Source organism: Diabrotica undecimpunctata, chromosome 2 (genome assembly GCF_040954645.1).
Source record: "Diabrotica undecimpunctata isolate CICGRU chromosome 2, icDiaUnde3, whole genome shotgun sequence".
Classification (NCBI taxonomy): Eukaryota; Metazoa; Arthropoda; class Insecta; order Coleoptera; family Chrysomelidae; genus Diabrotica; species Diabrotica undecimpunctata.
Window position 1 is genome coordinate 118,402,382 of NC_092804.1, and position 12,619 is coordinate 118,415,000.

Sequence of the window (12,619 nt, forward strand, 5' to 3'; positions counted from 1 at the left end):
TAACTTAAGTACTATCCTGTAATAGTAGGTGAAACAATAATTAAATGTGCTCATCCATGTCTAAAATTCAATTAAAAATAAATGTTACTTTTTATTTATATAAAAAAGAACTCATACAAAATGCAATCTAAAAACATTACGTTTAAGTCCATAAAAACTTTTATATGAACGAACTATATAAATATAATATCCATTATCCTAATACTTTTTGTTCTACTTCAGCAGTAGACCCTTTCGGATCATTTATTATAGTCACGTTTTCCAGAACTGCGTACTTACGGCTAACCCTAACAATATCTAATAATTGAATGGGTATGCAGATGGCGAAGTATTAAATTTTTTTTCTAGGTAATCATATTAACTTCTTTGGCGTAAATAAATGTTACTGTAATGGTAATGTAATAAAACGTTGTTTTTTAATATTTTAAAATTCCCTAATAGTCCAGGATATGACAGTTTTCTGATCAGAATTCTTTTTATATGCCTGGATTTGCTTTAAATGTTGACAGTAGGTAGAAAATGGCTGAAAGACTACCATAAACTAAACTTAACCCATAACAAACCATAACTAAAATCTACCATATGCCAATATATGATTTATCTCTGGAGGTAGTTACCTCCCCCAACTCGGGGATGAAAAAAGTTTATCACAAAACAACTATAGTAGCCTCAAGATTGGTAAATTTTAAGAACAAACGCTTTAATAGAGTTTTTTTTTTAAGGAAATATTTTTGGAGTTATTGTAACAGATTTATTTTGACCCTAGGATTGTTAGTGTAATTTGGATACCTATATATTAAGTAAATTTGTACCTGTTATGTGATTTATTTAACATTGTTACATAATAAAGTATATGAAATTTCTAAGTGTAGATATTGTATAGTTCCTTATAGGTAGTGAAACGTCTTTCTGAGAGTTTTTTTCATTTTTACTTTAACTGTCAGCCCAAAGGTTTTGTCCACTTTGCTACCTCATTCGGTTAAGGGTACTGGCTGTAACTATATTTCTATCGACCATCATGACAAAGTTGTTGTGTTAGCGTCCACTTGTTGAAAACTTTGCTAAAAGGGTTATTTATTATTAGCTATTTTTGTTTCTTATTTTGGGTATAATTGGGGTTCTCTATGTGGTTTTTACTCTAGTTTTAAGTAACCGTGGGGCTATTGTGTGTACATACCTGTGTGTCTCTTGATAGTCAAAAATCAGCACGCTTCAGTCTGACAGGTACTATAACTTGTTAGGGTGTTTATATGGAAAGCATAAAACCTCTTAGAGAAATCCTCTAAAATATTTCAGCTTGATAAATGCTATAATTTATTAGGAAGTTTAATTCCTGAGATAATATTCTCTAAAACATATTAATAATAATTAGAACAGACTGTATGTAGTTGTTTGATTCATACCTGTTTAGAGTGTTTAGTAGAAATGTATTTAACATTTATTTATCTTGTTTTGCTAAGTAGTAATCTTTTATTTTGGTTGTTAACATCTGGTGGTTTGCAATAGAACTTTTCTTGTAAGATATTACACAGGACTGAGAATGTCGAGTTTACCCATTCTCGTCAGTAGAATTACGATTAAACACTATTTTCTATCACTTTTGTAATTGATTAAAGTCGTTTCATCATTCATAATAAATAATAAAATATGTTTGGTTATCAGTTCTCCTTTCTTCTGTTTTGATTTTTCGTATATCTCAGGTATTGGGCTATTAGACTGTAGTTTAGGAGACGTCCGCTGTGTCGTTTCACGAGCGGTGTGTTCTGTGATGTCACTATGGGATAGGTTGGAACTTACGTGTTTCATGGTTAGGTAGATGTTTCTACCATAACTAGTGTTTCTAATGCCGTGGTTGGTGGCATCAAGGATGTTATGTTTTGCTTTCTACTCGTTTTATTAGTACGGATGACAACTTAGTTTTGTCGCTCTGTCAAGTGTACAGAATAGTTGGAACAGTTGAATGGCGAGTGGTGTGTTTTGCTCTTTACTCGTCGTACGAGTACGAATGACAACTTAGTTTTGTCGCTCCGATTAGCATGAGGAATTGTTAGAGCATGTGAAAGACACTACTCAAAGTCTATTTGGTGATTTGATTTATGACGTCATCCGGCCGTTCGGGGCTATCACTTCAATGGTCGATGTGTTTTGGTAGTTCTATTGTGTCCCAAGGATTTGACAGTTTCCGGGGTCCGTCGTTTGGACTCCTCACTTCTGATTTTGACGTTAAAATGTCTGCATGATTAACAGGTGTGAGTGACGAATTCTAATTTAATATATGGTAATTTGAAACCATCACGGATTGTGGATATTAAGAAGTTCGTCTATTATTATTTAAGAAGCCTCTGATAGTTGTATTTTTGGAGTTTCGCAAGATTTTGATGGAAATTTGGTATTTGTGATGTATCATGCTTTTTAACCTGTTAAGGGAGTTTTAACTCTGTGGTCACAGCATTTTGGAGGAAGTATACAGGCTGCTTAGCTTGTTGGAATATTATTAAAACGTCGATTAATTTTGGAAACGCTCTCAAATTGAGGTAAATGAGATTATTTTACATTTCTGTTGTAAAGCATTTCTAGATCTATTTATTTTTGTATATTAACTTTCTATTACAGAAAAGGGGTAAGGGAGGTTTAGATCTGTAATTTTCAGTAATTCAGCTTCACTGTAACATAATATTTTGTTCATTTTCACAGTTCAGAAACTTTGTGTCTTTTTAGTTAATCATTTTTTCTTTGTACCTAAGAATATCAGTTCTAACTAGTTTTTGAAAAGTATTGGGAAGGGATCTGAAGGTTCACTTCATGTACTAATACTTGATGGTATTTTTAGGGCAGTTTTCAGTATCTGGAGATTTCTGCGTCTGGATCTTTAGTATTTGGGGTTTTATTTTACAATCCAGACCACCAATTCCTGGTTTTGTATGGATTTGAGACTGTACAGCTTGGGTTCGTATGTAGAAGTCTGTAGCAGTTTGATTTTGCTTTATTCAAAAATGATTTTGGTGAAGTTTATGGAAGCACTTTTCCATGTATCTTTTCCTTTGGAGTTACACATCCAGTGTTAGGATGGTAGAAGGAAGCGGAGGAGACTTGATAAGTTTTTAGTTTTATTTAACTGACTTTTTAACTTACATTTAACTTTTGCGGCTTTGAAATATTGATTAATAAAATTCTTGATGCAAATTTTCATTTAAATCTATTAACTAAGTAATAATTTTTCACTTTAAAGTTGCTTAAACATTTTGTAAATGCCTATGTACAATATTTGGGCATACTTTTAAACTTAAAGCAGCTATGCTGTAGTGTTGTAACTTAATTTACCCATCTGTTGTTCGCCTTGGATCCAATGCATATAACTTGAGGTATTTCCCTGAAGTAAAGTTTTATTCATCTGCTAAAATGGCAGATTGTTATACATAGGTATACTTTCATTTTCTACTATTTTTATGTGATTAAATAATTAATAACATTACTTAAAATAGTCTGGGGGAGAAATAGTACAAAAGTTGTTTCGAATAGTAAAGGGGATTAAGGTTGTTATTTGTAACTTGATTATAATTTTAAAATTAGTACTGCGGTCTAAATTTTATCCGACGTGTAAACATATGTTTTTGACATTTACTTTTCATATTGAAACCAAGTGTGGTTCTTCGCACATTTTTTTTTTTTAAATAAACGAATGTAAGTTAAGGTTGTCTCTTTATTTCCTACTCTTGTCAGATTTAGGTTAGGGAAAGAAACTTTATGGCTCAGATAATTCTGACTGGCGAATGACAATTAAATTTTACATTTTTAACATCCCAGATTTGAGATATACTCACTCCCGTCTCCACTTGAGTGAACCGGAGCTACAACGGTTGACATCTGGGACAACCGAAACTTAATAAACCTAAATTGAAGGTTATATTATTTGTGACTGAAATTTGACAAATTTCACTTCAAAAAGCATGTTTTAAACGATTTTAGGTTAATAACTCGAAACATTTGAATAAGCGGAAAACTTTGCTGTTACTATTTCATTCTATCACTAGAGATCTGACTTTATGAAAATTGCATATTGTTGTACATTTTGCATATGTTTTTGTTGGTGTAGTAGTGTAGTCAGATGATAATGTGTGTAACGTATTTTTGATTTAACCATTACGCATTTTAGATATTTACGAGCCCCCTAAAGAAGGGGCTCTGAACTAAATAGGAGCCTCTCATTACTGTACCTAAAACAGACTGAGCAAGGGCATTCCTGAACCCCGACATTTCTTGTCCCAATCAAGGCTGTGCATGATGCGTATTGGATTTTTCAAAGGTTTAATTCCAAGTACTTATACTCAAAAATCACATCTTGATTTGACGCAATAGAGGCAATAGAAAAAGCAACGGGAAACTACTATATTACTAATTCCTGGTACAATAAATTTATTATGACAGTTACAAGAAACAAGAAGACTCTCAGTCCCCGGCAGACTTTTAAAAGTCTTGTTCATTGGACTTCACAAATAACAAAAGTTATTTGTGAAGTCCAATGACCTGGTAACAAAGAATATGCAACAAAAAAGGTACATTTTATTAATCTGGAAGCGACATTCACCAATCTCACCTACGAAGTTAAAATCTTGGTAAACAAAAATATAAGTGACTTAGTCGTTGGCATTAATACTCTTTCAGAAAAAAAATAAAGCTGCAAATACAAATTCCTAAAATTTAAAAACAAATCGTTCCAGTGTATGTGCTGACTGCTCAAAGAGTGGATCCCAATTTTAATAATGTAGTATTTTAAAGTCAAAATAGTCAGAGGAACATGTGACGACTTGATTGGTGAGCGTAGGATTGGTGAATGCAATGAAAGTGGAAAGCGGTTATTCGAATTTTTACAAGGAAAGAAAATGGTAGTACCAAATACCATCTAAAATCATCTGTCAAAACATATCCAGGCGGTACCTTAGTTTCTAATCACAACCCAGTAGATGCAACGTTTAGGTTAACCCACAATAAAGACAACAATAACTTGCATAGGAAAAAGGTAGCATAAATGTAAAGAAACAAGAATAAAACTAAATTGTCTCAAAGAAAAAAAAATACTAGATGGCCGAAGAAATTCTACAGTTAATAGGAAATAGAAGATAAGTTAAAAATCTAGACACTCATCCATCGAGAAATGCAACAGAAGATAAAAGAAGCAAAGTTAAATTGGCAGAATGAGAACTGGTAGGGCAGAAGGCAGAATGGCATCCTGACTTCTGCCAGAATCAGGTACGGTAAATTAATGAACGCCAATAGGCAAATAACTGTGAACAAGCGAAAGAAACTTAAAACTTGGAAAAAATATATAAAACAAATCTTTCAAGAAGAAATGGTTGGGCCAACAAAAACAGCAGAAACAAATAAAGGGCCAAATATACTAAAAGAAGAAGGGAGTTGGCACCGATAAATATGAAGAACGAAAAAACTTTGAGTCCAGACAAAATGCTTACCGAACTATTAAAGTTGCTTTATGAAATTTATGTTTGTATGTTGACTGAATTATTACATGGGAAGTTCTGAAACTAATTAAATACAAATGAAAACACTGATCTATTTTTGTACACACTTATAACAAATCAAAAGAACGAAAAGGAAAATATTTTTGAAGTGTGTAAACGATTTTAATTCCTAGCTGATCGCTTTCGGCTTACAAAGCCATCTTTGAAGGTATACCATAAGAGGGGAATGATGTAAATACCACAGACCACAGAGGTAGGTGATTTGTGGTAAATACCTTATTTTAATTTGACAATGATTCACTTACGTCAAATATTAAGTATCCTAGTACAGAGATCATGTAGTAAGCAGAAAATTGCTCGTTCTATATTTTATTTTCTCATTTCTTTCTTTAAACAATGAAAAAAACCACAAAGGACTGTACACTGGACTCTACATAAAACAAATTAAAAACATATATTTTTGGTTATGGTACGGGTGTCAGAACCCAAGCATTTTTACTGGAGTTGAAGCACCAGATATAGGGAGCAAAATCGAATGCCAGCTCTTTAAATGATTTTTCAAAGATTACAATTATTGACATATCTCATTAGAACGTTAAAATTTTTTAATTTTCGAAAAATTGTTGAATTGAAAAACATAATGAAAGAAAACATATCGTCGGTATACTGCGAAAACCAGGTAAATGTCGGAATACCGAAATCGAGAAAAAACGTTTTTAAAGTTTAGTTTTTTATTGTGAATTAAGCAGTCAGCCTGTTTTTGATATTAGGTATTCTAGTGAAAGATGCATATATCTGAAATGATATTCTACCATTAGTTTGAAAAAGTTAAGGCACCTATCTGACTAATCCTAAATTTAAGTTGGCAATGCTATCATTTACCTGGTTTTACCTGTAACTCTAAATAAATCAATTACTCTTCAAATAACATATTTAACACAAATATAATAAACCAAGTATAATATTTTCCAGTTTTGTGATCGAGATATGAGGCTTTTACTAGGTAATAGCAATGTTTTAAGGTATTAATCGATATTTATGACATTTAACTGGTTTTCCCTGAAAATTTTGTTAACATCTGTGTGTAGTTATAGTTATTATTTATATGAATGATAGGCAGTTTTATAGAAAAAATCAAATTTATTTCGAATATAATAATAAGAATATTATTATTATAAGGCTTCCTCGTCCGATTCGTCACTGAAAGCAGGCTCTGGCAAGATGTCTGTTACATCATTTCCCGTTTTCAAATTACGATATCACCCGTGATATTCCTCTGGTATCACTCCCTTATCCCATAGCTGTACCAAATCTCTCTTTTTTGCTATGCTAATTGGCAAATGTGCATCATAAAGTCGTTTAAGTTCTTCAAGATTGCTTGTATTAGTTGATAACTTGGCGTGCTTTTTTCTTTTTGACTGCCGTGCAGTATCAGTAAGGAAATAATTGAAGCTTGTTGACATGTCATAATTAAAATAGATTCTGTTTGTCCCTCCTTTCACGCATCTCATTATTTCTATCTTTAACCACATTATTTTTTCGCTGTTTTGGTCTTTTGACACTGTTTTGGTCTTTCCGGTTTTTAATTAAAGTGTGTTTTTTAAATCATAAAAGTCGTAGTATTTAACTTCTTTACATTTGTATGGTTCTATACATACTTTTTTATCATCAACCTTGATATTTTTAGTTCCTCTTGCATTTTGAAAAACAGACAAGTAATCTGGCATCACATAGATAGATCTGTGTTTTTTAGCGGTTTCGATATTACTCTGCATAGAGTCAACTTCCATATAGGAATATCCAGACTCTAAAAATTTTTTAGATTACATACTTCTTTTCTTCTCTGATGTTCTCTGTAACTGTCTTCTAAATCCGATTTGTCAATTGGATTAGCCCTATCATATGTATTACAAACTAAACATTGATTTTTTTTAGCAACAAAAAAGCTTAAATTATAGTCGTTAGAAAATATTCTTTGATATGTAATTTCGCTAACACCTTCCAGTTTCTTCTGCTCACAATCATTTATAAAAAGTTGGTACATTTTTCTTATACTTAAATTTTTGTCCAAATATCTACGCTTTGAACTTTGGCGAATATAATGTGGGCCCATGGTTGGAAAAGACTCAATATGAGCCTTCACGATTTTTCGGATTTTACTGCTTGTTTTATTTTGCGGTGTATGCTTGCCTCTTTTATCCGTATCTGCATAACAGCCTAGAATATCAGTTTTTCTTACAACATCCTGTATTAACGACGCTGATATACAAAGTGTCTTACAAAAAAATTTCTCACATACCTGTATGTCTTGACCATTCAAAGAAAAGTAACACTTTTTGGAAAATGCACGTGGTTTTTTAAACTTCAACGAACTGCAACGACTCTCTTTGGTGGCTCCGTTTTAATACGTGCAATAAGAAAATGTTTCAGGCCTACATATTCTAACTTTCAATAATCACGACATAGTCTTTGTCTGTAATCTTCGCTGAAATAACTGGCACATTTGTAAAAGCACTCTGAACAATTAACTGGTTTTGGCAATTTTGCTGGTCTATGGTATTTTTTTTATCTCATAAGGCAAACCCTCAGCACGCCTCCTTTTTGCGACCTTTATTACCCATTCTTTGGGGTTAACTTTTCTCCAACGTTTTAGTGGACGTACGTCTTTCCATACTTTGTCAAGAAGTAGATTTAATATCCAACTAGCTATTTCAGTTGACACTAAATTGTTCGTGGGTGCACCTATTTCAGTATCTTTTTTCTGATCATTAAGGCTATCAAAGACAGCTGTGTGTAAATCATATAGACTTCCTAGAGAGAGCGATCCCTCTTCACTTGGCTGATATGTGGGGTCTACATCTGAAAAGTCACTATCAAAAATGGATTCCATCATTGAAACTATATTGTTCTCAGAATCATCAAGAATTGAACTGCTGTCTTTAGTTATTCTTTCTGTGTATGTGTTATAAAGATCATTTATGGGTTTAGCTTAGTAACCATTTCTAAATTTTAACTCAACCCGTTTTCAGGTAGAATGAAGTAAGTGTACTTAAAGATTTTTACTAGTCGATATGAAAGAGAAATTTTAATAAATCATACACGTAAAATGTATTAATGACACTTATCACCTTTTTACTGAATATGGTTTGCAGTAGTAGAAATATATTGTTGTCCGGCATAATAATATATGTGGGCTTACTTTGTTTTACATGCAACAGAACTTTAATTTTATGGAAGTAAGTAGCGATATATTGTTTTATTTGAAAATGAAAAGTTGATTAGGTGTAACTTATTTGTTTATTACACAAATTATCTGCTGAATGGTAAGTCGTATCATTTATTGGGTTTTACCTGTATGTAGAGCGGAAAAAGCTGAGAATTTTGGTATACTTAACTCAATATTTTAAAATTTGTCATTTATCTGGTTTTCGCAGTATACCGACGATATATCATAAACTTCAAAATTAGGTTTCTTTTTTTAAATTGCTTTTCATATCCTTCAGAAAGAATACCATGTTGAAAATTGACTGAAGGTTAAAGTAGGTTCAATCGACAAGTTATCACTGAAACAAATGATTTAGATATAAAGAAGAAACTAGATTGTGATGTTTCTAGTATGATACTCAAGTGTTTTTTTTTTATTTATATCTCCTTATTTAAATTGTAAGAATTTCAAGTATAAACTTTTCAATGAAGAATAACTTGTCAAATGATTGATCACAAATAATTATTTAAGAATATGGTTTTAAGATTGTATGAGTTCACTCTTCTTCTTTTCGTAAGTCTTTCACAATAATTTAAAAGGAAGTTTATAATTGCAATTAAGATTGATTTGTGTGTGTAAGCAACAATAAGAGTTTCATCCAGTTTCATTTCTTTGAATATCTCAAGGTCTTCTAAAAGGTTCATCAGTCGTAAATTTTTACTTTAGATGTTATACAAAATTTTACTGTTTTTGGTAGGAGAAAAAGAATACTTATTAAATTTAATGTAACGATTGATTAATCTGCGATTTTAAGATATTCCTTGATTATTTGAGCCAGGGTTCTTATTATTCTATTCACATAAGTCATGTTGCAATTACCACAAGTCAATTTGTAAATACCACTTTTGTTTTGTTTATAATTTTTGTCCTTAGTTTTGTTAAAAATCGACTTGAATGTTGCGCTTGATTTTAAAAAATTTGTTGATTTTACTACAAAGTACTTTAAGAATTTTTTCTGAAATTAGTCCCGAATAAGATAAGGATCTTTAAATAGATGTAGTGTTAGGTTTACCATGGTTAAGTCTCTTTTTGAGTATTGACTTTCTAATGACCTTATCTACAGTAGAAGCAGGAAAACCATCATTGTTTGCTATTTGTTTAACAATTGTTATCTTTATCATAGTTTTGTTGTGACATACGGATGTTAAGAAGTCTATGGATATAATAACACTGAATAGCTGCTATCTTTTGTTGCAAAGGATGATTCGATGATGTTGGTATCATATGATTAGTTTGAGTAGATTTTCTAACAATTGAAAATTCTAATCTAGTAAAAGAGCGGAGGAATTTTTTTTATTGGTTAAATCTAAAAAGGTAAAATGGATAAAATGAATTGCAGGGTGTCCATTAATAATAAATATCCGGCATGTTGTGTTGTCTGAAAGTAAGTCTATTATAAAGGCTAAAATATCATCTACATATCTATACCATAAGATTATTTGTGGTTGGAAATATAGGCGACATCAAGAAGAGGAAATTCTCAGCCGTCTTCTTAGATAATTATTTCGAGAAGCAATAAATACCAAATAATACAACCAAATTCTTTACACTGAATCCTGAATGAAGAATGAAGAGGATACTAACTGTGATATATGTAATACAAAATAACCTGTACACCAAATCCCAGCCATTTGTAATATTCATACTGTAGAATTAAATGGAATTTTTAAAGCTCTTAAAAAGACTTTACTTATTAAATAGAAAATCTCTAGTAATATTTGCTGATTTCCTTTCTACAATTTAGTCCATTACCAATATAAACCTGTTATATCCAATAGTCAAAAATATCACACCAGAGGAACGCGAATAACCATTCCTTGGTCTTCATCTGATGTAGAGATCAGTGGAAACGGATCTGCAGATATCACAGCAAGAAACGCAAAATATTCTAACTTCTGACGCCTAGAAAAATTCAACTTTCTTAAGATCTAACAGCAAATATAAAACAAAAAGCTATAAAATCATGGCAAATTCACTAGAATACACAAAACTTGTACTCCAACCCACTGTCTACTCGCTTAAGATACCTACAATGATCGGGAGGGACAAAATTATCATTCGAACACTCCGAATAGGTCACACACGCCTCACTCATGACTTCTGAAAATCCATCTGCTTGCGAATATTGTGATTTTCGCTTCCTAAAGTAGAACTATATAGTATGGTTATAGATAACATCTAGACTATAAAATAGCACCTTTTATAGTCCAGTCGTCAGAGATTCGACCCTAAAAATCATATGGCTGAATTTTGCTAAGAAGGTTAATTCCCCCCTCATTAAAACGTAGAAACAAGAATCTATATGCCGTAAAAAAAAACTTTTGAATAAAAAATGTAGCTCAGATAATTTTAAACAAAAATGTTTATTAGTATTAAACCGTTCTCTCAGGAACAAGGTTTGAAGCAACCGGTGATTTTTAAATGTTAGTTACGCGCGAGAAATCAGTTTTAAATAAAATTTGTATTAACTTCACGATAAAAATTCGATATCTTTTGATCAAGTGTTCTATCGACAAAAATTAAAATGTGTTTTAAAGCTGAGGAGTGCAGTTTTCCGAGTAGAACTAGAATTTTGAACATTAAAGTCTAATCTTCAAAACCTATAACATTAAATTTCGATTTTGAGTTTGGCAACAAAATTGAAGGTTTTGAAATATGCTTAAAAAAATGCAAAATTTAAACTTTTACAGTACAAATGATCACCCGCCACTGGAAATGCCTACACAAAGTCAGTATTAAGTTAAATTTTTAGCTGAAGTTTTGTAGTTTATAAAAATGTACTTTAAATAGTTTAGATCGTTTATAATCTGAAAGTTAAAATTCAATATTATTAGGTATATTTCAAACGTCTCACATTTGTTGCCGTAACTCAAAACCAAAATTTCATGCTACAGGTTTCGAAGATTGGGCTATAACAATAGAAATTCCATAGTGATCGGTAATATGAAAAGTAATAAATTTTATTGATCCCATTAAAATCATAAAAAATGGCAAAAATGGCGCAACGGTAATTTATTTAACACCTTCATAAAAACTGGCTTGATTTGCGGCACAGTACAAACAAAATACTTGCATAAAAAAGCTGCACTCTTTACCTTAAAAAATAATTTTGATTTTTGCCCATAGGAGACTCTTATTAAAATATATTGAATTTTTACCGTCTAGGTTATACAATATTTAAAATTGATTTAGCGGGCGTAACTTACATTCAAAATCGCCGGTCGCTTCATGCGTTGTTTCTGAAGAACAATTTATTCTACATGAAAATAGATGTTCTTTGTTAATCTTTTTTCACCTCTACGAGGGGGTGGTTTAGGATGGAGTCGGGGGGTAAAATTAGTAAACAATTTGCATCATTTTGGAGTCTTAAAATTGACATTCTCATCAAAACTCGGCTTGTTTGTAAGATGTTTAGAGGTTTAGTGGAATTTTCGTCTCTAACAACTGGAGTAATAATTTAAAAGGTAACCTTAAGCAGATACTTACTTCGCTAAATTTGTAAAGTGCCCTAAATATTAACTTTTTAAAAAGATTACAGAATAATTATCTTATATAAGTTCGTCAAAAAACATATACTGTAATAGATTGGAGTGATTTTTCATAAAACAGACTGTTTTTAATTAACACTAATGTGACTTAATATATTTGAATTAACTGTAATAGAACAAACGATTTTGATATTTGATATATACAACCATTGACAACCCGTCTCGAGACACGTTAATTTCAATTCTTAATGGTAGTACACATTTTAACTTTTTATTGCTCCCACAACGTGCTACCACTAGTAGAATTAATTTAACATAGTAAGTAGTCACAGTTATTTATTTTTCCGTCGACCGTCCATTTATGATCAATTTTAACACCTCCAAAATCA

At 31.5% G+C, this 12,619-nt stretch overlaps 1 protein-coding gene across 2 annotated transcripts in view; it reads right to left on the reverse strand.

Moving 5' to 3' along the window:
• Positions 1-12,619, reverse strand: part of Cbp53E (Calbindin 53E) — a 579,284-nt gene that overhangs the window by 361,809 nt on the left and 204,856 nt on the right. The window lies entirely within an intron of this gene.